Source organism: Schistocerca americana, chromosome 8 (assembly GCF_021461395.2).
Source record: "Schistocerca americana isolate TAMUIC-IGC-003095 chromosome 8, iqSchAmer2.1, whole genome shotgun sequence".
Lineage (NCBI taxonomy): Eukaryota > Metazoa > Arthropoda > Insecta > Orthoptera > Acrididae > Schistocerca > Schistocerca americana.
This window is the reverse complement of record NC_060126.1, coordinates 229,998,217-230,019,139: the sequence shown is the minus strand read 5'-3', so window position 1 is coordinate 230,019,139 and position 20,923 is coordinate 229,998,217. Positions and strand designations below refer to the sequence as shown.

General features: G+C 42.8%; 1 protein-coding gene and 1 pseudogene across 3 annotated transcripts in view; one reads left to right on the top strand and one right to left on the bottom strand.

The window, feature by feature from the left end:
* The window catches only part of LOC124625759 (actin cytoskeleton-regulatory complex protein PAN1-like), a 278,818-nt gene that overhangs the window by 226,733 nt on the left and 31,162 nt on the right, over nt 1-20,923 (bottom strand). The gene's annotated exons all lie outside the window — the stretch shown is intronic.
* Nucleotides 10,227-10,344, top strand: LOC124546414 (annotated as a pseudogene).

The following is a 20,923-nucleotide window of genomic DNA, read 5'->3' as shown; positions in this document are numbered from 1 at the left end:
AAAGCGTGATCTTTTGAACACTTATTTTGAAAAATGACAGTTTTACGTATTAATTGTTGCTAATGGTTACCCTCATCAGTTTGGGTGTTATTCTAATGCAATAAGTTACATAAATATAGTGTTATGAAAGTGGTACTCGTTTAGATCTTATGCAAGTGGCTGCTACATAATGACATGAGGTTGCGACTGATCTTTGGGGGTCGAATTTTTCATTGCTTTCAAGTAGGTAGTTTTCAAACAATTCCCAGAAATCGGCGTTGATCAGGTTACACTTAGCATTTCTGTGGTGGCAAAAGATCGAGGAGTCCATCCTTCCCGCCTCTATGCAACAACCTTACATTTGACGTTAACATTGGCAAAAGATCGAGGAGTCCACCCTTCCCGCCTCTATGCAACAACCTTACATTTCACGTTAACATTGGCAATCTATGTTTAGTTGACAATAAATGTGCAGCCCCACTTGATTCCTCTGCTGCGTCTTTTCTTTCTAGAGCAACATGTTCCTTGAACCTAGTTTCCAGTCTCCTCCCTGTCTGACCTACGTAACATGCTCCGCAATCAGGACAATCAATTTTATAAACCTCAGATGCATCAGGTACATTTTTTACATGTACACTATGTTGTAAGATACATCCTAAGTTATTTGTTGTTCCAAAGGCTACTTTCACTTTGTATTTTCTGAAAATCGATGCAATTCTCATGCTCATTTTTCCATAGTAAGGCAAGGTGACAAATTTTGTACTTTCTTTTGGTATCAAGGTATTTATCTCATTACCATATTTTTTTCTCTACATTCCTATATATCATATCGACAAATGTGTTAGGATAATTATTCACTTTAGCGATATATCTTATAGTTCCCAATAGTTCCACATATTTTCTACGGGATTAAGATCGTATGATTTAGCAGTGATAAGGTACACGTGCGTTCGGCAAACCAGAAATGCATGTGTGTAAGCCAGTAAACGTAGTTATTATCACGGGAGTGCTCGCGCCGCGCGGGATTAGACGAGCGGTCTGAGGCGCTGCAGTCATGGACTGTGCGGCTGGTCCAGGCGGAGGTTCGAGTCCTCCCTCGGGCATGGGTGTGTGTGTGTGTGTTTGTCCTTAGGACAGTTTAGGTTAAGTAGTGTGTAAGCTTAGGGACTGATGACCTTAGCAGTTAAGTCTCATAAGATTTCACACATGAATTTGGAGTGGTCGCAGCACACACGTCATGTAATTGTAGACGGGACACATTTGGTCATCGAGAGTGTTGAAATAACCACACTGATTCTCGTGCATTGTAACTTGAGTGAGTGGTCCCACGTCATGGTATTGAAAACAACCCTAAACATCATAGACCCACCTCTGGCCTGAAGTACACCCTCCACACACTGCAGATTAAACGCCTCATTGGTCGTCGGCGCACTCGACGTTTTGCATCGTTTCAAAATACATGGTTCTTCGAACCACACGGCTCCGATCAGCCACTATCGAGTTTCTGCGCCGTATGACTCACTGAAGATATTTAGCTTTTACTTGTTGCTGTGATCGATGACTTCTTGCGAGGTTGCTAGATAGTGAAATTGACAGTTATTTACATGACCAGAAAGGGATACGCACTATGGATAGTCAGCAAGATTTAAACTATCTTTACATCCGCAGCACAGTCGGCTATCGCTCATTCCTATTTTGGCCTATACTACGAAGGTCAATCCAAAAGAAACGCACACTATTTTTGTAAAAATACAGTTTTCATTCTGCATGTGTGAAAGTTTTACAGTGTGTAGATACATCCTTCCCAATTGTTTTCAAACTTAGTTCAACCTGTTCCCGTGAGTGGCGCCGTCACAGCATGTCTTCAAGATGGCTGCTACACTTGACGCTCCCAGAAACAACGTGCAGTCATAGAATTCCTATGCTGTGAAAACGAGACAGTGGGAAACATCCACAAGAGGTTGAAAAAGATGTTTGGAGATGCTGCTGTCGATCGCAGTACACTTAGTCGGTGGGCAAGCAAGTTGCGTGATGAAAAAGGCGTGGCAATATTGAGGACTGTCCTCGTACCGCAGGCCTCGTACTGCACACACTCCAGACAATGTGCAGAGAGTTAACGAACAGATGACTGCTGACAGACGCATCACAGTGAACGAATTGTCACGCTACGTTCAGATAGGGGAAGGAAGTGTTTGCAGAATACTGAAAGTGTTGGCGTTAAAAAAAGGTTTGTGCCAGGTGGGTTCCCAGGATGTTGACAGTGGCTTACAAAGAAACAAGAAAAACGGCATGCTTGGAACAGTACGAGAATGGCGGAGATGAATTTCTTGGAAGAATTGTGACAGGTGATGAAACATGGCTCCATCATTTTTCACCAGAGACGATGAGGCAATCAATGGAGTGGCATAATGCAAATTCACCCAAGAAAAAAAAAAATTAAACATCACCTTCTGCTGGAAAGGTTATGGCTACGGTGTTTTTCGATTCCGAAGGACTCTTGTTTGTGGACATCATGCCAAGTGGAACCACCATAAATTCTGATGCATATGTGACGACACTGAAGAAACTTCAAGCTCGACTCAGTCGTGTTCAACCACATCGGCAAAAGCATGTTTTGCTGTTGCACGACAATGCACGGCCACATGTCAGTCAAAAAACCATGGATGCGATCACAAAACTCGGATGGACAACACTGAAACACCCGCCTTACAGTCCTGACCTAGCTCCATGTGACTATCATTTCTTTGGGAAATTGAAAGACTTTCTTCGTGGAACAAGGTTTGAAGATAAAGACTCCCTTGTGTACGGTGCCAAACAGTGGCTCCAACAGGTTGGTCCAGAAATTTACCGTGCGGGTATACAGGCACTGGTTCCAAGATTGCGTAAGGCAGTTGAGATGGATAGAAATTATGTGGAGAAATGAAAATATTGTTCCTAAAGGATGTGTCTACACACTGGAAAACTTTCAAACATGTAGAATAAAATATGGATTTAAAAAAAATAGTGTGCATTTCTTATGGAGTGGCCCTCGTATTTGTTGGCCTCTCTTGAGCTCATTTGTTGCTTTGTGTCAGATCAGTTCTTACTTGCAGTTGAATTTAATGTAAGTCCTACCGTTTGTTGTGTTTCTTCTGTGTGCTGTTGCCATAGTCTATGCTTAAGTTTGTACCAAAAAAGAAGAGGAAGACCGATTTTGATTCGACCGCAAACGTTATGACAAGATAAAATATGTACGCACTACGGTAATAGCCGACTTATCTATCTTAGCATGTTAATTTTATCGCTGAAGTCGTTAACTAGTGTCTAGTAGAACTTTGGGGTTGCAATATTTCAGTATTTCACAAGACAGCGGAGCAGTAAATTTCATTGCAAATAACATTAAAATAAAATCAGTGCATAAACTCCGCCAAAGCCGGTCCCAAGCCCGGTTGAAAAAGGAGGAGGGGGAGGAGTAACAACCTCGTTAAAAAACCTTGGTTCACCTGGCCCGGGTGATAGTACCTCGTAAGGGTCCCTTGCCAGGGTAACGGTGAAGACCTCAACGGCAGTGAAGGCGGAGATGAAGATCATCGGAACGGCGGAACTGGCGGTAGAGGTGAAGATTAACCAACGGTCCAGAAGGCGGAAGAAGACACTATATGTCCCAACGGCTTTTGGAGCGGAAGAGTTATCTTCAATCAGCAGCGTCTGTACTTCAGAGAAGCGGCTGCGAAAGGCGTCTGTACTCCAGAGGAGCGGCCTGAATTAACTTCTTAGTGTAGCGAACTAAGTCTTAGTGGAAGGAGGTGTATACCTCTGGAAACAACAGCTTTAACCAAGTATCAGAAATGGAAGGTGCAATGAGAAAGTTTCCTCCCCGTGGTGGTAATACCGCCGAAGCTGGGCATTCGGATCCGGGGGCCCAGCATCATTGCGCAACAGACCAGTCGGAGGGTCCTAGGATCCCAAACGCTAAACATAGGAACAGACATCAAACGTTCATAGGAACACTGAACGTGAACTCAATGCTGAGAACAGGTAAACAAAAAGAACTGACAAAACTAATGGATGAACACAAACTAAAAGTTCTGGCTATACAAGAAACAAGATACCCAGATGAGGATACAGTACAGGCAGACCAGTACAGGATTTATAAAGGGAAACCAGCACAGATAGTAAAGAATACAAAAGGTCTTCGGGTATATGGCACAGCATTTGTGATACATAACTCATTTTCTACTAAGGTACTAGAATTTAAATCTAAATCACCAAGAATATCATTGATAACATTCAGAAATAAAAATAAAAAGTACACACTTATAAATGCCCATGCACCAATAAATAAAGACAACCAACAAAATCCAGAGAAAGTGCAGACATTTTGGGAGGAACTGGAAGAAACAATAGGGAAGATCCCTGAGCAACACACTACAATTCTGTTAGGAGACTTTAATGCACAAATTGGAAGAAACGAATTATCAAAAAGCACAGGGAGGTTTACAGCACACACTAAAACTAACATGAATGGCCAGAGATTAGTAGAGTTTTGTGAGAAATTCAAATTGAACATTATGACAACTAAATTCCAGAAGAATCCCAAAAAACAAACAACATGGAAATCACCGAACAAATTACTTGGCGAGTTCCAGATTGATCACGTGGCAATAAGTTATGATAATTCAAGGGACATTCAAGATGTACAGGTGGTGAAAGGGGCCAACTTTGATTCTGACCATTATCTGACCAAAATTAAGATGAAATTAACACCAGAAAGAAGTCACAAGAGTGACGAAACAAAAATAGCCAAATACAGAGTACAGGACTTAATGCTCAATCAGCAAGTCTTAGACGACTACAAGGAAAAGACAGATAAAATCAAAAGTCACAAATGGGAAGAAATTGCAACCTCAATACGAGACGCAGCAGAACAAACAATTTTACTAACCAAAAAGAAAAAGCATCCCTGGTGGAATGAGGTCTGTGAGAAAGCACTACAGAAAAGAGCCAGAACTTGGGAGAAATACAACTCAACCAAAAGCCCAACTGACTGGGAGCAGTTCAAAACGCAAAGGCGTGAAACGACGAAAATCATTAAAAGTGAACGAAGGAAATATGACACACAACAAATACAGAAAATACAAGATGAATTTTCTAAGAATAATACACGCAATTTCTTTCAAACATTCAGAACTACAATAACAAGATATAAACCACCGACACTCTGCTTCAAAGATGAAAAAGGAAATCTGATCACCGGCGTGGAACAAAATTGCCAACACCTAGCGAACTACTTTGAAACGCTGCTAAGCTGCAAAAGACCTGATGAAACCTTGACATTTGAGAAGCCTAAGAATAAGCTACCAGACTCTGAACCACCTAATAAAGAAGAAATTAAAGAGATCTTGAAAGGATTGAAAAACAATAAAGCATCTGGTAAAGATTCGTTAGTCGCGGAACTACTGAAATACGCAGGAGAAAACTTAATAAATAATTTCGAGGCGCTGTTTGAAGAGATTTGGAATACAGAGAAGATTCCGGAGGAATGGAAGACAGCATTGATTCATCCGTTACATAAGAAGGGTGCCAAGACAAATGCAAATAACTACAGAGGTATCTCATTGTTATCAGTGGCCTATAAGATCCTATCCAAGGCACTACAAAACAGGATTGAAAATCAGGTAGAGAAAGAACTGGGTGAATATCAGGCTGGGTTTAGAAAAGGAAGATCATGCAGTGAACAGATATTCAGTCTACTCTCCATAATACAACTTCGCGCACGCACATCGAAAAATCTAGTAATTACATTCATAGACTTCAAAAAAGCATATGATTCTATTGATAGACCAACTCTGATTAACACATTAGAAGAATTTGGGATTGATGATAAAAGCAAAAGTCTAATCCAGGAAACCCTTACGGGAACAAAATCGCAAGTGAAGTTTTTGGGTAGATTGTCACAACCGTTTGTAATTGGAACAGGTGTTAGACAAGGGGATGGGCTCTCCCCGCTGTTGTTTAACATTGTCCTTGAAAAAGTGGTCAGGGAATGGAGAAAGAAGATGGCAGAAGCTGGAGTGAAAAATGGGATAACGTTAGGAAGAAATAAAACAAAAATTGAATGTCTGGCATTTGCTGATGACATGGCAATATTGGCAGATGACATCGAAACAGCAAAGATTCAGATAGAAATGCTGCATGAGATCGCTGAGAAGACAGGTCTACAAATATCGTATGAAAAGACAGAACTGATGATACAGGACAAAACAGACCCAACACAGACATTGCAAACTAAATATGGAATAATTAAGAGAGTTCATAAATTTAAGTATCTAGGGGAATGGATTACACCGACAGGGTTACCAAATGTTTCACTACAGGAAAGAGCAATAAAGATGGAAACGGCATACCAGCTATGCCGAAATGTATACAATAAAAAGTCGATCTCCATCAATGCCAAGCTCAGGCACTACAATGCGGTAATAAAACCAGAAAGTTTGTATGCGATTGAATGCATCCCACTGAACAGAAAACGTCTGTTGGAGAAATTGGAAATAAAAGAGAGAAAAATACTGAGAAAGATCTTAGGACCTAAAAAGGATGGACAGGATTATAAATTGCGATCCAATAAAGAGTTATACGAGAAAATTGAAAAACTGACAACATCCTTTAAAAAGAGAAGACTGAGTTTCTATGGGCATGTCAAAAGAATGGCACCAGAAAGAACGGCAAAGAAAATCCTGGAATACATGGAAAGCAGAAAGACACAAATTAACTGGCTGAAAGAAGTAAAAGAAGACATTGCAGAAATGAACATTATACCAGAGACAGTTTACAACAGAATGGAATATAGGAATGCCATCAACAAAATACAGGGATTCAAAGACCGAACGCAATCAAAGAAGACGGGAACAACCTGGTCGCAAGAACGTAAAGAAGCCCACTCAGAAAAAATGAAGAAGTACTGGGAAGAACGCAAGAAAAAGCACAAGAAATGACTGATGCTTAGCGTAGTCCAAAGTTGACTGTAACGAATAATAATAATAATAATAATAATCAGTGCATAGAAATACACTTGGATTCGTCTATGTCGCCGAAAAATCGCACTGACCAATGAAAATATCCCCCAAACGGCATGGGTTGCTTACAATTTCTTTTTCTTTCTTTTTTTTATGACGGCCAATCTGGTCACCTGGGCGGTACTCCATTATGAAAACCAGTTCCGCAGAATGAAGGGAAGGGGTTTGTGCAGAGCGGAAGGGGTATGTGATGACAACACATCCTACAATTCCTTCGTTTCTAACAGATTTTTTCGACTGGCTGCTTGAATTCATCCGAGCCAATTGCGTCCTGCATCCCTCCATCCCCCTTCCGTCCAAACCCATTTGCACTCTACGTAGTAATACTACAACTGAAGCAAGCAATTCCATGCACAATTCAGTCTTAAAATATGCATCGTCAGTGACTAAACATGCACAATGAAAGGGCAAAAATTCAATATCAGAGTTCAAACCTTTGTCGTGATACATTTTATTTTATTTTTTAAAAAATGTACAACAACCAGTTTTTCCAAATTATCTACCAACTTGAAGTAGCTCTGCGTGTTGAGCCGTTGAGCTAGCTAGCAATCGATGGATTCAGGAGGCGAGGTGGTTTCAATCCATCCGCCGGCAACCTTGAAAATGATTTTCTGTGGTTTCCCATATTTAATTTAGAGAAATTCCGATGCTGGTCCCTTACTACAGACCACAGCCAATTCCTTTTGAATTCCTTTCTTTCCTAACAGATTCAAATTCCCTTAAGGACGCAGCAACTCTGTTTAAATGAAAAGAGCTGCATCCAGGAGGAGCCGAGCTACTCTTCGGAGACTCGCGGCACTGGAAGCCACCCGATAAATAAATAGCAATCCGAATTTTCCTCATTTACTGCATTTGTCTCTTGGGACCTTCTTTCATGCAGAAAACGATACTTTTTACACTGCAAGAAATGAGAGATGCATAATTAAATAAGGAAATTTGGGAAAGTATAAGGTTGAATAATTCCAGATCCTTTGCATTTTCGCCACCAAAAATTATTCTACCTTTTCTGTCGAACAGAGATCTCTTTGTTCCAATAGTCGTGCCGGTAATAATCACTGTGAACCAGAAAACAAGCGCTCGTGCGCTCCTGATCGCTTCCTCAGCTGAAATCCAGGCTAAAAGAAGAGTGTAAAATGGAGAGCGAAGCAAGATTGGAGCACCACTGCTCACTTGTAAGTAACGAGTTATATCTCCGTTGCTGAAAACTCAAGAGTGCATTCCGCTTGGTGAGAACTCAAGAGTTCATTATCGAATAAAACGGTTTATTGCTCTTTGTGGTGATTTTCAGAATAAATTAAAAATTGGACCCCACCCCCTTGACAAAATCCTGGCTACGCCATTGCCTCTTGCGACGTATTCGACTGCAAGTGTTCACTGCATGCAGTTCCTTTCCATCGTTCGCTCGGAGCTGAATTCACTCGACAACAGCAGTTCCCGTCGAGTCGTCGTGTTTGACACACGTTATTGTTTACAAGGTGTGACACTCTTTTCCAGCCCACGTCGTTGGGATCTTTTTAAGACCACAATTCTCACACCGTGTTAAACAACAGAGTGCTAAACCATTCCTTCTTGAACAATCCGCGTTGGAACATCAACAAATCGGGCAAGCCACGTGACGTTCGGCATGTCCAAACACGAGATCTCCTTTCCGTCTTTCTGCCACTTCGACAAGTTGACCCATCATACCGCGTTGATTCCTTACAACAAAGTGGCACACTGCAATGCCTCATATCAACGATGTAGGGTCACACGAGCGCCTGGCGCCAGTTCTGCACTAGCTACAGCGCTCCGAAACGATCACTGTGCTCTTTTAAGAAAATGCCTAACATTTTAACTTGTGAGCTTATATGCTTGGAATATGCTACTCAGCCGTTTTTTTTAATACAAAGTTTCTGTTTCAGCCCTGACGACCGCCGCCATGTCGTGCTCTGGCGTAGGAGAGGGGTGGCATGGTTCAGCACACCACCACCCTCTCGGCCGTTGTCAGCGTTCCAGACCTCCGTTGGTTGGTTGGTTCGGGGGAGGAGACCAGATAGCGAGGTCATCGGTCACATTGGATGAGGGAGGGATGGGGAGGAATTCGGCCGTGCCCTTTCAAAGGAACCATCCCGGCAATTGCCTGAAGTGATTTACGGAAATCATAGAAAACCTAAATCAGGATGGCCGGACGCGCGTTTGAACTGTCGTCCTCCCAAATGCGAGTCCACTGTACTAACCACTGCGCCATCTCGCTCGGTCCAGACCTTTCATTCGTTGCTTCTCATTGAAGTAGCTCCTCAGTTGGCATCACGAAGCTGAGTGCACCCAGTTCTAATCCTCCCAACAAGGTGTGAAATCTCGGGCAGTGCGTCCAAGATCTCAGTAAGACGGCGGGGGAGGCTTCCCGCCCAGCTACGGAGACTGACTGTCGTTATTTACGATGTTCACATGTGTTTATCGATTAAAGAATTACGTAGCTCCGACCTCAGACGAGGCTGACATAGACGTCCCACAAGGAATGGTCAGTATTCAGGGATACGATCGGGACGATCATTTGGAGCAAAACTTCATATGGATATATGCCCTATTGCGATTAGTTGTCGCGATATAACACATTTAATGTACATTGCAATTTAGTTTCTGTATCATTTATCATATTGTTACCTTTACATTTGTACAACAGCTAGTAAACATTACAACATGCGTTTTACATAGTATCAGCTGAAAAATACATTATTTTAACACATTTTCTCTAAGCATTATCGTACATGTAGCAATACAGCTGGTGTACAGTTCATAATAAATGTTCCAATATTCCACCCGTCAATTCAATGCAAGGAGTATGTACTGCCTGTCTGAGTGCCTCTGCATGTTCCTTAATGAGCACAATAGCGTCCATAATGGACCAAGCTCAGAAAGAAATCTAAATTAAATATGTTCTATGTCAGAAACTTTTCAGAACAATGCATATGTCTATAAGAAGTTCTGTACTTCAAATGAGCGTTCCTGTCATATCCCTGAATACTGACCATTCCTCCGGGGACATTCTGTATAAACACCTTATTAAACAAAGCTGAGTGAAATATTCTAAGCAATGTCATTAATAATTACATGAACGCCGTAGAGGTGTATCGGGAAAGATGGCTCAAATAAAACACATATTTCCAGACAGGGTGGCAGAATCTTTCAATTTAGCGCCTATTTTCCTTCAAGGGCAACGGCCTTGCCGCAGTGGATACACCGGTTCCCGTGAGATCACCGAAGTTAAGCGCTGTCGGACGTGGTCGGCACTTGGATGGGTGACCATCCAGGCCGCCATGCGCTGTTGCCATTTTTCGGAGTACACTCAGCCTCGTGATGCCAATTGAGGCGCTACTCGACCGAATAGTAGTAGCTTCGGTCAAGAATACCATCTTAACGACCGGGAGCGCGGTGTGCTGACCCCACGCCCCTCCTATCCGCATTCTCCACCGAGGATGACACGGCGGTCGGGTGGTCCCGGTAGGCCACTCGTGGCCTGAAGTCGGAGTGCTTGTAATTTTCCTTCAAGAGCGCGCTAAAGCACTTTCCGTCACGCCACAAAGCGCACACCTTTGAAACACACACAGAAGAGCCTATGGTTGCGTCGAGTGCTTACAGAAAATTGGCAGTTCATTCTTTCTCTGCGGCAGAGCAATATATGCCAGTGGCAGAGAGCAATATGAAAAGAAAAAAATTGTCATTTTGGATGCAAAAGTGAATGAGCTGACGAGAGGAGGGAAGTCTAACATTTCTTGGAAATGAACATTTTTTGGAGAACGAATAATACCTGAGACATTATTTAAGAATCAGCAAGGATAATTACCAATTCCCATTCGACCTTGTGCGATATAAAGTAACGAATCAGGACACTGTGATGAGAAGAGCAGATGTTGCTAGAATTTATCTACTACTCTAATGTTTTTGCAACGACTTTATTTTAGGAATGATTTCTTCTCTTTGAAACATAGGTGGTTTTCTCCGCTGAGTAATGAGTCCATAGAGTTTTCATTGTATTTTTAACTTCCTCCTCTGCCTGCCGTCTTTTAAAGCACTGAATACACTCCTGGAAATTGAAATAAGAACACCGTGAATTCATTGTCCCAGGAAGGGGAAACTTTATTGACACATTCCTGGGGTCAGATACATCACATGATCACACTGACAGAACCACAGGCACATAGACACAGGCATCAGAGCATGCACAATGTCGGCACTAGTACAGTGTATATCCACATTTCGCAGCAATGCAGGCTGCTATTCTCCCATGGAGACGATCGTAGAGATGCTGGATGTAGTCCTGTGGAACGGCTTGCCATGCCATTTCCACCTGGCGCCTCAGTTGGACCAGCGTTCGTGCTGGACGTGCAGACCGCGTGAGACGACGCTTCATCCAGTCCCAAACATGCTCAATGGGGGACAGATCCGGAGATCTTGCTGGCCAGGGTAGTTGACTTACACCTTCTAGAGCACGTTGGGTGGCACGGGATACATGCGGACGTGCATTGTCCTGTTGGAACAGCAAGTTCCCTTGCCGGTCTAGGAATGGTAGAACGATGGGTTCGATGACGGTTTGGATGTACCGTGCACTATTCAGTGTCCCCTCGACGATCACCAGTGGTGTATGGCCAGTGTAGGAGATCGCTCCCCACACTATGATGCCGGGTGTTGGCCCTGTGTGCCTCGGTCGTATGCAGTCCTGATTGTGGCGCTCACCTGCACGGCGCCAAACACGCATACGACCATCATTGGCACCAAGGCAGAAGCGACTCTCATCGCTGAAGACGACACGTCTCCATTCGTCCCTCCATTCACGCCTGTCGCGACACCACTGGAGGCGGGCTGCACGATGTTGGGGCGTGAGCGGAAGACGGCCTAACGGTGTGCGGGACCGTAGCCCAGCTTCATGGAGACGGTTGCGAATGGTCCTCGCCGATACCCCAGGAGCAACAGTGTCCCTAATTTGCTGGGAAGTGGCGGTGCGGTCCCCTACGGCACTGCGTAGGATCCTACGGTCTTGGCGTGCATCCGTGCGTCGCTGCGGTCCGGTCCCAGGTCGACGGGCACGTGCACCTTCCGCCGACCACTGGCGACAACATCGATGTACTGTGGAGACCTCACGCCCCACGTGTTGAGCAATTCGGCGGTACGTCCACCCGGCCTCCCGCATGCCCACTATACGCCCTCGCTCAAAGTCCGTCAACTGCACATACGGTTCACGTCCACGCTGTCGCGGCATGCTACCAGTGTTAAAGACTGCGATGGAGCTCCGTATGCCACGGCAAACTGGCTGACACTGACGGCGGCGGTGCACAAATGCTGCGCAGCTAGCGCCATTCGACGGCCAACACCGCGGTTCCTGGTGTGTCCGCTGTGCCGTGCGTGTGATCATTGCTTGTACAGCCCTCTCGCAGTGTCCGGAGCAAGTATGGTGGGTCTGACACACCGGTGTCAATGTGTTCTTTTTTCCATTTCCAGGAGTGTATTTCGTTTAGTGCTGTACTTCGTTGGTTATGATCTTTACCTTGTCAAAGAGATCCAATTTCTCTTCATAATGCGCAGTTACAACACTAGCGTTATCTTTGTACCAAGCTCCCAGACTGTCCTGTTCTACGTCGTAGCCACTTCGTCAGCGTAAAGCGAATGCTTTGAAATGCTAAAGTGAAGACTAGATTGTCTTCCCTTTCCCTTCTGTTTGGAAGCACACAGTAATGATAGTGAAGGCTTCGGCTTCTACAGGCAGAATTCGCGTATCATCGGCCACCTTTTCGTGTATAGACATTGGTTTGCCTTTAGTTGCTTGCAGCCGGTGGGAAAAAGAAGATTAAACAGTCTGCCCCAATCTCAGTCTCTTGTGGCACGCTAAAAAGAAACCGCAAATAGGAACTCATGTTTGACATGAGCACGTACGTAATTACCAGTATGGATGGTTAAGTCTGAAATGTCGTCAACCACACTTCGAGTAATTTTACTTCCACATACACACTCGTACACAGTGTCGCACTTGTCAAACTTGTTAACGTGTACAGCTGTCTTAAGAGAGAAGCAAAATGAGGTACATATTAATGTTCTTAGATTAGCTAACTCCAATGAGAATATCGCCCGTGGTATCCTTAGCAACTCATTTCCTGCACACAAATGTGTGTTGTATGACAGTAAAAAATGAATTTGATTTAATCTTGTGTATGTTAATTGTTTTTTATCATAGATAAGAACGAAGCTGTATGATTATAGAAGAGTTATGATTAATTCATGCTCTCTTGTACCGAACGCAATACAAATCCTTTTACGCCTAAGCTGTAACGCAACACACACGTTATAAATGCACCTGATGACGGAGCTTCATACCTTTGAAACGCGATGGGGATATAAATAAACAGTGACTGGTAAGAGTAAACTTGTTGTTTCATTTGACAAAAAATTTTTGGCCAAGATTTCAAAGTTTTACTAATCTGTTTCGGTGCTGTCTAGTTTTTCGTCGTCATCTTACTTCCTCACTGACTTTATTTCTGGTAATCCATAAACGAACCATTTTTAGAGCCGTTTGCATGGACTCTGTCTTATCTTAAGGGGAGCCGGAGGTGCCTATGCTGCCCATGTTAAAATCACTAAGTTTGAGGAACATTTATGAATAAACTACCAAATAGAAAAATTTGAATTTTTTTTACATATAGAGTGGTTTAGTATTGCAGTTATGACAGAGGTATTTTGGAGTATCTCTTCTACTTTCCTTCCAATTATTTTTTTTATTAACGACCCAATTTTTTTTACAAATAATTGCTTTATAATTAAACTGAAATGATACTACTGAACATATTGCCAAATGGCTGTGTTACAATGTAAGTTTGGCCACTAGGAGTGCTGTATAAAAATTTCATCTCTCTAGCCTGAGTGCATTTTGAGAAAACGTTCCTTATATTCGGAAAATTCTAATTTACGGGAAATGGCTATCAAAGTTTCTCAATACATTCCTGCACTATAGGATGGATTATCAGGGTCTTCTTCTTCATCCTCCAAAAGCTTCCTCTTCTGTCTTCTTTTCTGGCCTGTTGTTCCATCATACTTCATATGCCTTTCTCTTCTTTCTGCTCCTCTTACCCTTTCTCTGTCAATATTTCTTAGTGCTCGTACAGTGTTCACGCCAGCTGTAAATCCTAATGCCTTCAGAACTTCACACTTCACACTGTTCCCTTGGTTGTAGGTTGCTATTGCATCATAAATGCCAAAGTGCAGTGTTTTTATGCTTACAAATATCCTTTTAGGAATCACTTTCCAAATCAAATTGTTTACGCTCTCATTAGGATTCTGCGTCTTCCCCTGTAGACATTTGTGCAACAATTCTGGCTGTGATAAGTCATGAAAAATTGGTTTTATTGCATCTATCACAGCTGCTGGCAAACCATGTTTGTGATCATAGTCCTTTTTTGCATTATATTTGCAGCAGGAATCTTTTGGGCACAGGCTGTGTTGAGGGTATTCATTGGAAGAGACAGTATGAAGGAACAATGCCCACACTGCTTTTCGCATGTCACTAACATTACTAGTATTTTGCCTTATAGCATACCCATAGTATCTCTGTAGACGTTCAATCACCTCATCAGTAAGCCTGCCTCTCCCTCCTATTGTCTTTCCATCACTAAGCTTACTTGAATCCAAAGTTTGTTTGAGCCTTCGAAGCCGTGCATCCATACGCTTTTGCACATGCCCAATGCATTCCAACTTTTCAACTACAAATTCATTTCCATATGGTTTCAGTTCCTCTATAGTCTTGAAACCTTTGGAGTCACCATCCCCAAGGTAGTATTTGTACCTAACGTTGTATCTGGGAACTGAATGTTCAAAAATTTGTTTCACTCCATCCACTTCCATTGCTCCACTTGATCTACTAAAATTTGTCTCACAGGTTCCACTGTGCTCTCCTTTGATTTTATTTTTGCACCTACAATGTTTTGATAATATTGCAACATCTATCACTTTTGCACTATCACCACAAGTAGCAGTTACAACCCCATTCAGGGATTTATGACCCCTCTTTTGCCAGGAACCATCTAATGCCACTACCAAATCCCTAGAACCACCGTTCATTTCTACAGATTCCTCCACTGCTTCCTTCATGGTTTTCAAAGCCACACCTTCAACAGAGGATCCTACCAGTTCACAGTAGTACCCAAATTTGCTTGGAAGCGATGGCAAGTTCATAATACCACAAAACAGTTTACCAGCAGCAGACCCTTTTCCAATGGATCGAAGACCATACACAAGTCGAACATTCACATCAAACACTCTAGATCGTCCATTTTCACCAAAAAGACTGGCATGTGAATTGTAGAAAATCACTTGATACTTGCAACATGCACAAATTATCTTCATCTCACAAGCTAAACCAAAGTGCTTTGTTATCTCTAGTCCCACTGCTACACTTGAACACATTTTGCACAGAACACTTTCTTTCAGCACAGAAGATAATAATCCAATATTCAGTACTTCGTTAATATCATCACTGTCACTAACATATTCACGAAATCTGTCACTTCCACCAGTCAGCTTCATGCTAGAAGGTGTCACAGGGCTATGGCCGGCCATGTGTCATTTAGCAGAAGAACGCACTGTTTCAGTAATTGTAGTATCGCAACTTGGTATTAGTGTTAATTTTCTTTTCCCTACGTTCTTCCTCTTCTTATATTCACGGTTACTAAAACGTGGCATCGTAACCAGAACAACGCTTTACACAAGAACTATAATACTACCAACAACAGGCGCAACACTGAACTAATTCGAAACGGTAAACAGCAAAGAGATGATGTTCCGCGCTCTTAGGGCTTCATTTGTCACAGAAAACAATGTAGCCAACCCTTGCACACTCGCTGTATGCGTAACATAAGGCGCTGTATGCGTAACAGGCCGAGAAAATCCCAAGCAGTTCGCCAGGAAGTCACGAGAGGGTGTTAGATGCATTCAGCGGCCGCCCATTTCCTCTGCAGGCGTGGGGGAAAATGGTAATAACTCCACTTCTAGGGCGAGTAGAACAATAATGCAAAGTTTACATTAAAGAGGAATGTTTCAATTCATTTTCGGTAGCAAAAAAAAAAAAAAAAAAAAAAAAAAAAAAAAAAAAAAAAAAAAAAAAAAAAATCGTAATTTTTTGGATTTGACCGCCTCCGGCTCCCCTTAAGGCTTTGTTACCTGTTATGAATGAAACTGATGTTAAGCGCATCTCACTGTCTCGGGCAAATGATACATTGACATTCTGAGAATAGTTTCACGGTCGAATGCCGGTTAGTAACATATGCACGGTGTAACGGGTACACAAGTCGTATGTTTTTAGGTTGGGTAATACCTCCAAGTGGATTCAAATGGTTCAAATGGCTCTGAGCACTATGGAACTTCACTACTGTGGTCATCAGTCCCCTAGAACACACATCCATGCCCGAGGCAGGATTCGAACCTGCGACCGTAGCAGTCGCGCGGTTCCAGACTGCGCGCCTAGAACCGCTAGACCACCGCGGCCGGCATCCAAGTAAATGTGGCAAGAACAAACCAGTAATGAGTATTTTCCCCTGGGCAGGTTGTAAAATGACCTTAGGTTCTGTAACAAAATCAATATTTATATGTGTTTGGAGAGAGAGAGATTGATTTTTGATTGATATTTTTACTTTAAGTCGTAACTGCTACCTGAATTTTGGTTGCTGCCTCTTTGAATGATCTGCTTCTGCACCAGTTGTTGACGTATTACAATCTGGAGGAAGTTATTGTTCTTTAAGGTTTAAAATACGACTCTGTTACTTGGCCGTATTGCGGATAGCTTTGAGCCCAAGTTTTCGTAGCTTTTCATACCTAAGGGACCACTGTTGTAAGTACGTAACTAAGATCGAACAGCAATCTGCTTTTCGTGAGAAAAGGAGATTGCTTGACACACAAACTTCCTTTAAACTACACGTCCAGCTACATCAAAATTGGTCGGTGGAGTTCAGCACCATGCTATTGTACAAGAACATAGGCCAATTACTGTAATTAAGAAATTATGAGAGGTTGTTACTTATTGAATGAAATCTATAGAGAATGCATTTCTTTTCCTGTACTTTAGTGAACTTTGTACACTTACAATTCTGTCAATTGATAGACGGCGACGACAATGAAGTTCACTTCCTTTTCCAAAAGCAAGATATTTCTATTCTTCACTTCCAGAAAATTTGTATACATAAATGTTTGGCAACTCTTACACATGCTTCACTCGGTTTTATCACTGAAATATCAATTTTCATTAAATGTAACAATACGTTCTGAGCGACGGCCTAGCAACACGTCCTCTTTCCACAAGATACAGATTAACAGTCTTTTTTTAAAATAAAATAAATTGTCTTTTCTTTTTTTAGAGTCCATACTCAAAGATTCTCTAATACTATCGTTGCGGGGGTTGCGCGCTAAAGAGTTTCTTGCTGTCCAGCTGCGCTTCACTTCACTTCAAGTGCTTTTTGAATCACATTTACAAAAAAATGGTTCAAATCGCTCTGAGCACTATGGGACTTAACAGCTGTGGTCATCAGTCCCCTAGAACGTAGAACTACTTAAACCTAACTAACCGAAGGACATCACACACATCCATGCCCGAGGCAGGATTCGAACCTGCGACCGTAGCAGTCGCACTCACATTTACATTTTCGGTATTTACATACATTACTGAGCTTCTCAGAATAAAATCAGGCACAAATTAGTTAAAGAAAAAAAACAGTGAGGCACACATAACGTTACAAGGTCAGGTTCTGGATTTGTGGACACGTGATACAAAACGGTAAAATCTTAGTAGCGCAGTTACGGCCTCAGAAAACATCAGGTTGTAAAGTCTGTGACGTGTTTGGGGAAAGATTGTTCGAAGCAGAGAAAAAAACCAATACAATAACATATGTACATGTTAAGGTACCACATATAAACATTTCTACACTTAATACCCGCTACATTCTGTATAAGCCGTAGCAGATCATTGTCACATGTGTTTCATGTCTACAAACCGAACACTTACGTAGCAATTATCGATAAACACAGACAAGAAACATAAGCACAACTTCAAATAGCTACCAAAATGATTATTTTCCTGTTGCTGCAGTGTGTATCACCTCCAGAAACAGCGTGTTCAGTTCGTTGCCAAGGTTAGACGCGTAAAGTCAGTGAGCGTGCTCGTCTATCCACTTTAAGTCTGCGCGTCCAGAGCAGGGCTGGAAGGTTTTGGTTACGTAACTGTTTGGCTACAGCTGAGACAGTGCGAAGTATCTCTTAGAAACGACAGGTCCCACTTAACCTAATGAACTGACACACGGTCGTGGGTGACACACTACTGTGGGATGTACTCTTCTCCTCGCCAGCCTATTTCGATGTTTCGAAAAGTCTTTCGCCACGAAACAACGTATGCTGTTAGAGTGTAATCGTCAATACTGTCTAAAAAGAAAATGATATGAACATCAACAACTCGATGGTAGATTTAAATATTTCTGAAATTATAATGCCATTGAGTTACTTTAGACGAGGTCACATTAACTTATGTATCTTTCCAGTAATGAATGAGGTGCACAACTCGGCTTGTAACAGTTCTTTCACATCTGAGGGTAAGCTACATAATATGTGCAGACCACTGTCAAATAGTCTTTCATTGACAAACTGGAAAGCATAGGAGATGAAACGCCAGTAGTCTGCGATGGCCCAGTAGTTTTATTGAATGTCGTATTTGATACCATGTGCTACGTTTCTAATTTATTTTCCTTTTGTTATTATTAACTGTGTCTTTGCGAAACAGAGCGAGTTAACAAACCCCGTCCACACGAGTGGTGAACTTTCCCATCGACATGAACCATTTAAATGTTAGTTATCATTGGAAATTTGTTCTAACATAGCTGGTTATCGGTGCGAAACAAAAAAGTAATTTTCCGCTTTCTGGGTACACTAAATATAAGAAATTAATTGTGTGACAATGGTTTCTATGACTTTTCAAGCCTCGCGGAAATCTTGCTACTTTCATCTAGGATTGGTTACACATATTCAGATCCCTATGACATATTCGCTATTTGATCAAAAGTATCCGGACCCCTATTAGTGGAGAATGATATGGAGAAGGTTGTAATGCTGGACGCTGGGGTGAGGGGGAAAGAGGATGTTCTAACTCGACCCAAAGTTGTTCCATCGGGTTGAGGTCGGGACTCTAGGCGGGCCAGTACATTTTAGGATCGATTTTGTCCGCTTCACAGCTGCTGCTTTATGACAGGGTGCACTTGTAAGAGTATTGTCATATCGTTGGTTTGGTTGTGGAGTATCTTTGTCAGCGGCTGTGTTTTGCAGAGTCGAGCATGGGACGCAAAGTTGTTATTGTAGAAGTTCAAGTGTGGCCGCAAGTGCTATTATTGTGAACTAATGACATACGGAAGTAGACTTCAATGAAAGTGCGTAAAGAAGTAATTAAATATGAGGAGTGCCACCAATAACGTATTGGAGTATCCGCCCGTTTGCGTGTCGTACTGTACAACCTCAATCATCCGCGTCGTATTCAGCCTCCCAGAATGAACTAATGTGAATCAGTAAAATAGTTTACTACAAAGGAGTGCAATCAAGTGCCAATGTCTTGTAACGAGTGTGAGGACGTGCGTTCGGTCATCGCATTTCGCATCAACCATTAGCCGCGCCGCGACGGTTACGCGCATGCTCGTAACAAATGAGAACTGTAAGTTAACTTTATGAACAGTGCTATATTATTACCGGTGTCAAGGAGGACTGGTACCAGATATCTGTGTATGCGTGACGAGCGGAAGAACTTTCGTCCGACCATCCGGACTGCGCATCATCAACAGTCACCCGCATCGTGTCGGTTTCGCTTGCGCCGGTCCAAGTGATACTGTGGACAGATAATCATCATCACTGCCTGTGTATCTATCGCCGAAGGTTCGGCCAGGGTAAGACTGTGAAATACGTGTGACGTCTTAGAGTATAATAGTGACAGAGATTAACGTCGTCACGAATACTGTGCCGTAACCAGGAAGTGATAATTGTGGACAGCTAATCACCAAGAATGTTAATTGGTTTCAACAATTACGACTTACGAGTGTAAACAGTGCAACTTGCGATTTTCTTATTGTCTCAGAATACAGTTGTTCATACCAGATGTAGGACAGTGTTGTGTTTAATGTTGAGTGGCTCCCCTAAACCCGCTTGCCTATTTAGATACGTAATTTCAGGCAAAGCGGCAGCAGTGCCATGAGCAGAAAATACGACCGTCGCGGGAGTATCAGGTACTCAGTCGCGACTACAGGGCGAACGGTCAAAGTGTGAAACAGTTTAAAGAGTCCTTCACCAGTTGGGCACCCACGCGTGTTACACACAGTCATGCTGATGTAACCAATCACCGCCTCGGAGCTGTTTGCCTACAGTACGCACAATGCTGTGAAATATGTTCAGATTTTTCCCCATTTAGCGTTTTCTGGAGCGCAATAAGGGGACCACACACAAACCATGGAAAACCCTCATATCGCAACATCACCTCCTCTGTGTTTCACTCTTGCTATTACATGAGCCGTGCTGCGGCTCGCGTTGGCGCTGTTTGTAGGTTTCCACCCTCTGTTGGCATGGTTGCAGTTTGTGTTCTTTTCGTGTTGACTAGCGCAACTCGGTTTCGCAAGCGTTGCCTGTCCGCTAGTGGCAGCAGCGGCGGTTATCGATATGTAGTATCTGTTGCCCTATCTTTGGGGCGACGTTTTTGTTTTTCCAGGTCGTATGAGTGGACCAGTTCGGTTGGGACTCAGGAGGAGCCAGGTCCGCGCAGTGCGGGGGGACGCCGGGACCGCTGGCGGCACGCATGGACTGCCGGATGGAAGGGCTGTGGTCACGAGGTTGCACGACCTCGTCGTAAACCGGAT